General features: G+C 39.8%; 1 long non-coding RNA gene across 1 annotated transcript; it reads right to left on the minus strand.

The window, feature by feature from the left end:
* Nucleotides 1-2609: 2609 nt before the first annotated feature.
* Nucleotides 2610-7200, minus strand: LOC144588901 (uncharacterized). Its single transcript, XR_013544653.1, has 2 exons — nt 6279-7200; nt 2610-2838 (listed from the first exon to the last, which is right to left on the minus strand). It is a non-coding gene; the product is annotated as an uncharacterized LOC144588901 (long non-coding RNA).
* Nucleotides 7201-11790: the final 4590 nt, after the last annotated feature.

Genomic DNA, 11790 nt, shown 5'->3' on the forward strand with positions numbered 1-11790 from the left:
CTTGACCTTGCTTTTGCCCTTTTCCTTTATTCAATATGGCATTTATAAAGTCACCCCATATTTCATTAAATTTATTAATATTTATCACTCATTTTTAATGCAATTTCAGATGTCAGTTTATCATTAATCACAATAGTCCAGATTTCATTATAGTTGTGGTTGAAAAATCCAGTTATTCTGCCTGTTTCTTCTTCTAAGTAATTGAGCAGCTGTTATCATATTTATAATAATCCTTTTCTTTGAGTTATTTACATTATGATTATCTATTAACAATAATATTGTTCTTGGTAGTTCAGTGTTGATTTCTAATATTTCTGTAATGTCTTTAAAAACCTCCCTCAAAACTGTTTGTATTACTTCACATTCCCATGATAAGTGCAGATATGTACCTAATTCTTTATTGCATCTCCAGAACATCTTGGAATAGTTATAATCTATTTTGTTTATTTGTCTTGGTTTTAAATACCATCTTCACATTGTTTTATAACTATTCTCTTTTAGTCTGACGTGTTTTTAAAAACCCTCCTATTCCATACATTTTTCCATTCCTCTTTATTTATTTTTCCTAAATCTGCCTCCCATATTATTTTAACCCTCCTAACTGATCTGCCTTTTATGTAAATATTCTATAAATATTACAAGTTCTTCCTTTTTCCTTTTTTCCATTCACCTCATTCTCTATATTCTTTATGATATGTTCAGACTTTGTTAATTGCCTATCCTTCAATTTAATTTTTCTTTCTTTCAAGCATTGTTCTAGTTGAATCAAATTTAACTAGTTTAAGTTTTCTTCTGCAGAAATACTTCTTAATTGATTCTTATTTTTTATTTCATCCTTCCAATCCTCCCTTCTGCTGTTTTCTTTTTAATTAGTTAATCAACTCTTTTATCCCAGATCTTGGAAAATTCTCTAACTCAACCATCAGCATTAAAGAGGAGATTACAGGACACAAAATCTCACTCCACTTATTCCAGATCTCAAATAAATTCTTTATGAAAGCATTCTGAATCTTTTTTATAATTCTTTCAATATTCTTTTTATATATCTCTTGTGGGTGTCCTGTAATACCTGTAATTCGATGTCATTCCATATTAATTCATCACTTTGTACTATAATATCTGGGATGATTCTTGATTGATTTGCTACATAATAACTATTAATATTTGGTAATCACACAGCCCCTTTTTTGGTAGATATCAAATCTTTTCATTAATCCTAGCTTTCTTCCCTCCATTACATAATTCATTTATTATCCATTGTATTTCTTTTAATTCCTGTTCAGAGAACTTAAGGGGAATCATCCAAAACAACAACAAATTTTGGTAATATTTTCATTTTGCAAAGTGCAATCCTGCCAAACAAAGATAATTTCGATATTTTAGAGTTCTCTAACTTATCTTTTAACTTTTCTTTATTTTTTCCAAAATTCTTTTCTTCAAATCTTCCATATTTTCTGTAAGATCAATACACAAATATCCCATACATTCAGTCACTTTGAATTTATACCAATCTTTCATTTTTTTTCAGCATCTTCTCTAGAATAACGTCATTTCAGATTTGTTCCAATTTATTAATGATCCATTTAATTCCTCAAATTACTTGAGGTGTGCGTGGATTCTATCTATAACTCTTCTTGGATTTTCTACCATCAACAAAGTGTCATCTGCAAATAAATTTCTTGTAGTCTGCTGAAATCTAACTTTTTTTCTAAATCATATTTGCTTATGGCATCAGCCAATACTTCCATTATTAAAGCAAACAATATTGGGGATAGAGGGCATATTGTCTTGTTCCTCAACTTTGGTTTATTACATCCTTGACACCATCATTTGACATCACAATCACCTTATTTCCTGAATATAACTGTTGTATTATATTTCTAAATCTTATTCCAAAACCTATTTTATCTATTAATATCTTCAATATTGGACATTTTACAAAATCAAAAGCTTTGTAAATATCTAGTGCTAATATATCTGTTTTAATTTGTTTTTATTTATATAATAATTTATATTTAAAGCTTTCCTAACCAAATTTGACATTTTCATTCCTCCTATGAATCCACTTTGATCATCCTCCACATATTCAGCTACAAATTTACTCATTCTACTTGTTAAAATTGCTGTAAATATTTTTGCATCTTGCTTTATCAAAGATTTTGGTATATATGAATAGAGATCTGTAGAAGTTTTAATTGGCCTCAAAATTAAATTTATCATAAATAGTTTCTGAGGAGGTAGAATTTCTTCTCCATCTAATATTTTGTTGAATAATATTTTCATTTTTTGAAACAGTATGCTCTTAAAAAATTTAAAATATTTGGCATTCAACTCATGTATCTCTGGAGCTTTACCCACTTTCAATCTATTTATTACCTCTAAAATCTCATCCTCTGTTATTTGTAATTCCATCCTGTCTTTATCCTGACAGACCCAGAGTGAGACAGAGAGAGAGAGAGAGACAGAGAGACAGAGATGCGATAAAATTCAAGATGAGGTTAAAGACAGGATGGAATTACAAATAATTCACTAATATTTTTCCCAGTATATATATATATATATATATTTCTTTTTATATATTTATATTTATATTTATATTTATATTTATATTTTTAGTTTGTGGCTCTAGCCAACATTTTTAAAAATTCTTATTACTATTTTCAAAATATTATTTTTAAATATATTTTACCCATAATTTCCATCAAAATATTTTTCTTTCTTATTTAAAAAAATATCTTTATATATCTTTTTTCATGATATTTTATTTCTTCCTCTAATTTCACCAAATATTGTTTTTGTGTTTTCATATTATATTAATGTTTTATGCTTACTCCTCTCCTTACATGTTACGCTTCTGGCGCAGAGTAAATGAAGACACTTTACCAGCTCTTCTTTGACGGTTATATTTACGTATATGTACACTTATATACAGGCAGGTCTCTACAGCACATCTAGAAGTCTTCACACAGTCCGACAGCATGCGTGGCAGAAAACAGAAGAAGAGAACATTCTACAGACACAGTCCATATTTATACATAATCTTGTCTCTGTCCAGTCCAATCGGGTTTCAGGTGACCTCATCTCTGCACCTGGGCTCTTTCTGGTTTCACCTCATTGCATCAGCTTAGGATGATTCAGCTTTTCTCTCATCTGCACATAATGGCAGCTCGTTAATGAAACATACATGGGTTCAGGCCTATAAAATTCTATACCCTGACACCCCTCCTAATTTTTTATGCCTGAACACAGCATAATCCCAACACATTTACACATTATTTTAATTTTTAATTTTAACACATACTTGTTACCTGTAACCTCTGTGTGTTCTGTATGCACCTTTGCATCTGTGAACATCTTTCATTTCTTCATGTATTCCATTTTCTCATCCATGGTCCCTAACCATTTTCTTTTTTCAAAAGCAGGAAGTTCTAAAACTTCTTTGTAATATTTTGGTTCTATATAAACATGACACACTCTCACACCACCCATTCCAAACCTCTTGGGTGGTATACCCTTGTTTGTCCTTTGGGACCTTCTGGGACCTTGTGTTTCTGTCTGTGCCTCTGTCTCACTAACCTCGCTAGCGTGTGTTTCTTCGTGTTCTTCGTGTTCTTCAATAACTTCTCCATCTTCATCTTCTCCATCTTCATCAGCAGAGGACCTCGTGTCTTGCTCATGTGTTTCTTTCTGTCTAAACTGACCTCTTCTTCTTTCACTCAATGGAATGTATAATTGTGAATTTGCGTGTACTTTGTCCCAGTTCTCCCCCTCATTGAAACTGGCAGACCTAGAAATTACAACGCTTCTATCACCATCTAGAAATCTATACGCCTTTGAGCTAGGCTCATAACCCAGGAACCTCATTTTCTTTGTTTTCGCTTGACCTTTTCTCCTGAGTTGCTTTGGCACATGTACCCAAGCGGTACATCCAAACACTCTTAAATACTTCAAACAAGGTTTCTTACCAAACAGTAAATAATATGGGGTTTGATCTATCGAGGATGACCAAATTCTGTTAATTAAAAAATTCGCAGTTTTCAAAGCTTCTGCCCAAAGCGCATGATGCAACCCTGCGTCAGCCAGCAGTGCATCTTTCATGTTCTGGAGCACCCCATTCCTTCGCTCCGCCACTCAATTCTGAAATGGACTATAAGGGCTTGTTTTTCTATGTCTGATTCCTGTGGATTCTAACCACCTCTGGAATTGTGTATTTGTAAACTCTGTACCTCGGTCAGTCTGCAGTTGCGCCACCTGGTGGCCAAAGCGCCGCTCAATAGATCTAAGCCAATTCTTAAATGTTTGAAAAACTTCTGTTTTGGATTTCAGTGTGAAACAAAACGAAAATCGTGTATAATCATCCACAATTACCAATGCAAATTTTGCTTTTCCTAATGAAGGTGGAAATGGCCCTATTAGATCAGCATGTACCAATTCAAATGGTCTATTTGTCTCTCTGGTACTCTGTCTCCCTTTTGGGGCAACTTGTGTTTTGCTTTGCTTACAAATTTGACAGTCCAGGTAATTCTTACAGTCTCTTATGCTCACATCTCTAGCCATATTTTCCATTTTTTGCACTGTCTTAAAGTTTACATGACCCAGTCTTCTATGCAGTAAGTGTATACAATTGTCATGTTGGGGTTCATTTCTGTGTACCATGTGTGTGTCTCTGTGTGTTTGGCCTTTTAATATGTATAAATTGCCCTTTTGCTTCGCTCTGGCCACTACTTTGTTATTTTTCTTAATTATACATTCTTTTTTTTCAAACATTACACAAACCCCCTGTTTATCGAGTGCTGACACACTTAGAATATTATAATCAATTGTGGGTGTAAGACCTCATTTGGCATTTATAAAGCCTTCTGGTTAGGGAAATCTTTGTGCCTGCTGTTTCTCTCAGATAGATGCCTCTCAGTCTGTCCCAGACTGCCTTGGCTGTGTTCAGTCCTTGTATATGTACTAATTCTTCATCTTCTAGGGACAAAATAATAGTACTCAGAGCTCTCTCATGCTCTTCCTCTTGCTCTTCTGTTAACTGGGCTGGAGGACGGCTCACATAAGACCACAGGCTCTCTCTTCGTAATAACATTTCTGCTTTGACTGCCCATGTCCTGTAATTTTTACCATTCAGTCTATTTATGGCCAAGCCTCCTACGCCTCCCGTGCTGTATGCCATCCTGCCTTCTCTCGCAGTTCTCTGTTTCCTTTCCCCTCCTGGGCTAACAGACGAACTGTCTTCTCCCAAGTCTTCTACTTCACTGCCACTGTCACTTTTGCTCTCTTCCTTCCTTTATTTACTTCACCCACGTTTACTCACCACCGTCTGTCTTGCGCAGCGCACGTTTCTGGGCCCAGAACCTCTGTTACGCTTCTGGCGCAGAGTACAGTGGGGTCTCTACTTAAGAACTTAATCCGTATTGGAAGGTGGTTCTCAAGTTGAAAAGTTCTTATGTTGAATCTGCATTTCCCATAGGAATGCATTGAAAACCATTTAATCCGTATCTGCTCTTTTCCGTCCATAGAAACTACAATGGAACCTCTACTTAAGAACTTAATCCGTTTTGGAATGGTGTTCTTAAGTTGAAACGTTCTTAAGTTGAAACAAAATTTCCCATAGGAATGGACTGAAAACCAATTAATCCGTTCTGGCTGTTTTTTTTATTATGTAGAGGTGCGTTCGTACATTGAAGCATTAGTTCCCATAGGAACTAATGCAAAGCTGGTTAATACGTACTCTACCACTAGGGGGAGAATTTTTTTTAACCTAGGATGACCTAAGGTTAAAAAAAGATCAGGAAAGGTTTTTTTTCCTGTTCTTATCTTGGATTTCTGTTCTCAAGTAGAAGCAAAATTTAGCAAATGGAGCTGTTCTTAAGTTGGATTGTTCTTAAGTAGGGACGTTCTTAAGTAGAGACCCCACTGTAAATGAAGACATTTTACCAGCTCTTCTTTGACGGTTATATTTACATATATGTACACTTATATACAGGCAGGTCTCTACAGCACATCTAGAAGTCTTCACACAGTCCGACAGCATGCGTGGCAGAAAATCACAACAGAAGAAGAGAACATTCTACAGACACAGTCCATATTTATACATAATCTTGTCTCTGTCCAGTCCAATCGGGTTCCAGGTGACCTCATCTCTGCACCTGGGCTCTGTCTGGTTTCACCTCATTGCATCAGTTTAGGATGATTCAGCTTTTCTCTCATCTGCACATAATGGCAGCTCGTTAATGAAACATATATGGGTTCAGGCCTATAAAATTCTATACCCTGACATTACACATTTTATAGTGTCCCAAACAATATTTATAATAGTACCTTCATTTTCATTAATCTGCCATAATTCTATTAATTACATTTCCATTGTTTCTATAACTATTTTGTTTTAAATATATTCAAATCTTTCCTCCATCTCTGTGCCTCTTCATAGTCACACTCCATACCAACTTCTGTAGTTACCATTGTATGAGCCAAAATTTTAATAATCTTTAAATCTGATTTAACTACTTTGGATAATATGTGATCTATCCTGGAGTAGCTTTTAAGTCAATTAGAGTTAAACACATATCTCTTCTCTGTGTCATATAATTCCCTCCATACGTTTTAAAACCCATTCCATTTATAATTTTGTTTAAATTTGTAATATTATTCTTGATTTCAACTTTTGTTGCATTAGATTTATCAGTTTCTTCATTTATCACCATATTGTAATCTCCTGCTATTATCACATAACCTTTCTTATGTCTTCAATTTCTTTAGATATTTTATGAAAAAATTATCTCTGATTATTGCTACATTAATATATACCAGCATTACTTCTTATCCTCTAATCAAACCTTATCTTATAAGATACATTCCCGAACCATTTTTTCTCATCTCATTTGTCTTAATCTCATACCTTTTAGTTATAGTAATTGTTACTCCCCTTCTGCCCTAAAGCTGGGCACCTGGAATATACGGACAATGACCCCTGGCTTTCCTGACTACGGCTTTCCTAACGACCTGCAAGAAATAGATGATGTGCGCAAGACAGCTGTCATTGACATGGAACTGAGTAGATTGCAGATGGACATTGTTGCCCTGCAAGAGACAAGACTGCCAGACTCGGGATCTGTCAAAGAAAAAAACTTCTCATTCTTCTGGCAGGGAAAACCATCGAATGAGACCAGGGAGTATGGTGTTGGCTTTGCAGTCAGAAACACCTGTTACATACAGCACTGATGTTACCTGTCTGTCATGGGTTTGGAGGGAAAGTTCCATCCTATGGGGAGTGGAAGGCGGGACATCAGGAGGAGGGGCTGTACTGTATAAATATGTGATGCCTGTGTGGTGAGAGAGAGATGCTAAGAGACACTGGGATGTGACGAAGCAGCAGCTGGGAAGAAGAAGCTGTTGTGGGAGTCTGTGTGTCAGACAGGGTACTACTGTGTGTCAGAGTACCAACCTGATAGGTTCAGGTGTCTGTTGGTTAGCCAGAACTGATAGGTTCAGGGTCTGTGCTTCAAGTTAAGGGTTCTGTGTGAACCAAACTGTGTGTATGTATGAGTGAGAATAAGCCACGTTACTTTATGTTATTCACCTGATCGTTTATTTATCCCTGTGTGTTGTATTTAAATAAACCTTATTCTTTTTATTGTTTAAAATCCATCCCTGGTCTGTGTGACTTCTTATGGGGAATGGTTGGTGGCAGCTTAGTGTAACTGTGTGGCAGATCCCAGTAGGTCTGGGTTTGTCACATTGATTGGTGTCCAGCGTGTGGGATACGACTGGTCCAGTTGTCCAGTGGTCCAGCAAAGCCTTGGCAAGTGTGCCCAGAGCAAGGGGGGTCTAGTCAGGGACAGTCTGAGGCGCGTAGGTAATCTTCTAGGTGTACCTCACGGGGAGGTGCACTAGTGGAAGAACGTGCCAACTGGGGAGACTTAGATTAGGGTGCTCTGAGGTAGCCTAGTTTTGGCGGGAAAAAGCTGAGGCAAAACTGCGTAGTAACAGTGATCTAGCTTGCCAGCTGAGAGGCCCAGCAGAGGGGGGTAGGCTCTGACTCGATACTGTTGCAAGTTAGTGCTGAAGAACAGCAGCAATCTCTATAGGAAAGCTGGTTCTGAGGCAAGAAGGAAAAAAGTGGTCGTTTTATTTTGAGGCTTGACTTTTTAAAGCAGCCTGTTCTGAGGGGGGATTATGCCCTTGACTCGAAGCCAGATGGCCGAAATGAGTGAAGTGAAAGACCCCCAGATTGACCAAGGTTCTGAGGATGAATTTGGCTCAGTGCAGGGTGACAGCACAGGAGAGCAGAACCCAGAACTTAGAAAATTGCTCATAGCCCAACAGCATGAACTGAGGATGAGGCAATTTGAAGTGGAGGAAAGGGAAAGGGAAAGGCAAATTGAAATGGAGGAAAGGGAAAGAGAGAAACAGAGACAATTTGAATTAGAGAGAGAGAGAGAGAGAATGGAGAGGGAAGAAAGAATGGAGAGAGAGAAAATTGCTCTGGAAAAAGAAAGAATGGCGTTTGAATTAAGAAAACTGGAACTGATGAACCAGAACAATAATAATAATAGGGATTCTGAGGGAGGCCAACTGTCTAAAGCTGACCTGAAGAAATTCCCTGTGTACCACAAGGGAGATTGTCCTGAGGTGTTCTTTTCCTTAGTGGAAAGAGCGTTTGTGGACTTCTCAGTGAGGGAAACTGAGAAGATGACCATCATGCGGTCTTTAATCAGTGGTAGCCTGGCTGAGGTTTATGCCGAGATGCCTGAGGAACTGATGAAAGATTTTGCAGAGTTTAAGAAACTGGTGTTTGCCAGACATGGGATAAATGCAGAGCAGCTGAGACAAAGATTCAGGTCCCTCACCAAAAAACCAGAACAGACTTTTACCCAAGTGGGGGCCCAATTGGTGAGGCTGCTTGAGAAATGGCTATCGCAGGAGGGGACAGAGACCTATGAGCAGCTTAAAGATTTGATAGCGCTGGAACAGTTCTATTCAGTCCTGCATGGGGAATTGAAATTCCAGGTGAGGGAAAGGAAACCGAAATCTGTGGCAGCAGCCGCAGAGATCGCAGATTTTATTTCCCAAATAAGAAAGCCCTTGGGTGAGGGGAAATCTGTAGGTAAACCCAAAGAAACCTACAGCAAGTACTCTCAGGGACCAGGGAAAAGCCAGCAAGGGGGAGGGGCCCATGGTGAAGGGAAGCCCTCAGACATGAAACTAAGACCTCAGATTTTGGAGGGAAAACCAAAACAAGATGAGAGAGAATCAAAATACACCAGAAAATGTTATTTCTGTCAGGGAAAGGGTCATCTAATCTCAGAGTGTGAGAAATTAAAGCAGCTAAAAGGAATGGTGCCTCAGGATTCTAGTGGGACCAAGCCAAAAGCTGTGTTCTGTGTCCAGAAAGAGCAAGGCTCAGTGTCACTGAGGGAGCCTGTTGCCATGGCTACTCAGTCTGGAACAGCTACCTCTGCTGATCAGGCTGAGGAAAATGGTCCTCTTGTGGAGGTAAAGCGCTGCTTGCTGGTGAAAACAGATTCTCAGTTGTTTGAGACAGCAGGGGTGGACGTAGGAATACTTGACCGTCAGTATAGGGGGCTGCGGGACACTTGTTCCCAGGTAACCCTGTGCCATCCAGATATTATTCCTAGGGAGTTTATAATCCCAAATGAGAGCATGAAGGTGGCAGGGATTGAGGGGCAGGTAATCTCTCTGCCAGTAGCAGAGGTACCTGTCAACTTTCAAGGCTGGAGGGGAGATTGGCGGCTAGCGATTTCATCGACTCTGCCAGCAGCCGTACTCGTGGGAAATGACCTGGCTGAACATGTGAAACGGGTGCTAGTGATTACACGCTCACAAGCCACCACAGGGACAGTTCAGGGGGGTAATGATGAGCCAGAGACGGAAGCAGAGGGGAGTTCAGAAGCTGTGGTGGAAACCTTAACCACAGACAGCAGATTTGGACAGGAGCAAAAGGCAGACGCCACTCTCCAAAAGTGTTTTGAGCAGGTGACTGACGCCCAGCTAACACCTGAAACCCCAGTGAGATTTCTGGAGAAAAAGGGGATTTTATATAGAGAGACCCTGAGGAATATCTCCAAAGGGGGAGATGGGATCAGAAGTCAGCTGGTGGTACCTGAAAAGTATCGCCCCATGATCTTACAAAGGGGGCACTCTGACATGTTTGCTGCGCACTTAGGAGTGAACAAAACACAGCAGAGAATCACACAGAATTTCTACTGGCCTGACATAGGGAAGCAGATCAGGGAGTTCTGTAAACAATGTGATGTGTGTCAAAGGCAGGGGAATAACCGCGACAGGACCAAAGCAAAGTTGTGCCCTTTGCCTGTGATTGACACTCCGTTCAAATGCATAGGGGTGGATATTGTGGGACCTTTGCCCAAGGCCACAAAGAGGGGGAACAGGTTCATTCTAACAATTGTGGACCATGCCACAAGGTATCCTGAAGCCATACCCTTGGCTAACATTGAAACTAACACCGTGGCCGATGCTTTGGTGGGGTATATGTCCAGGATGGGATTTGCCTCAGAGATAATCACAGATTTGGGCGCATCGTTCACATCAAAGCTCATGAAACGCTTATGGCAAATCTGTGGAATTAAGCACAAGGAAACCACTGCTTATCATCCTGAAAGTAATGGGTTAACTGAGAAGTTCAATGGGACTCTAATGCGCATGATTAGGGCTTACTTGGCAGAGAATCCAAACAATTGGGACCAGAAGCTGCAATCCCTTTTGTTTGCTTATCGATCAGTGCCACAAGCCAGTACCGGGTTCAGTCCATTTGAACTTTTATTTGGGAGAAGGGTGAAAGGGCCCCTTGATTTGATCAAACAAAATTGGGAGCAGATCACCCAGGATGACCCACAAGACGTTGTGACTTACATAGACACCTTGATGAATGACCTAAGGAGAAATCTAGAGCTGGCAGCAGAAAACCTGCAAGCTCAGAAGGTCAGACAGAAAACATGGTATGACCACAAAGCTAGAGAGAGGCACTTTGACCCAGGGGAGGAAGTGCTTTGGCTTAGGCCCTGCAGAGAGAACAAACTGCAGCTCAAATGGGCAGGACCATATAGGGTCATTTCCAAGATGTCAGACCTGAACTACCTAATAGAGCAGGAGGAGAACCAGGCAAGGAGGGTGGTTCATGTGAATGCCCTAAAACCCTACTACAGAGGGGAACAGAGGGTTTTATTCGCGATAAAAGCAGCTGAGAGTGAGGAAGCTGAATTACCCTTCTGGGAGGGTAGAGGGGAAGTAAAATACAACCCAGAGGAGGTAAAGATCAGTCCTGCACTCACCCAAGACCAGCAGCAAGAACTAAAAATGCTGCTTAGTAAATATCAACAGGTGTTTTCCAACAAGCCGGGGATAGTGAAGGGAGTGATGCATCGGATCCACACAGGGGATGCACCCCCGCAGGCAGTATCCCCATACCGAGTAACGGGACCCTATAGGGACAAGGTGCGGAAGGAGCTGGACGAGATGCTTAGGGAGAACATAATCGTCCCCTCTTCTAGCCCTTGGTCCTCTCCGATAGTCCTTGTGGACAAGCCTGATGGGAGCATTAGGTTTTGTGTTGATTACAGGAAATTAAACCGTGTAACCACTCCTGATGCCTACCCAATGCCCAGGCTAGACAACCTGATTGAAACCATAGGGGGTTGTCGGTTCATCTCATCATTGGACCTGGTAAAGGGATATTGGCAATTAAGAATTGATCCCAGGGATCAAGAAAAGACTGCCTTTTGCAGCCCTTTTGGTCTCTATGAGTTT

This window comes from Pogona vitticeps, chromosome 4, assembly GCF_051106095.1.
Source record: "Pogona vitticeps strain Pit_001003342236 chromosome 4, PviZW2.1, whole genome shotgun sequence".
NCBI lineage: Eukaryota > Metazoa > Chordata > Lepidosauria > Squamata > Agamidae > Pogona > Pogona vitticeps.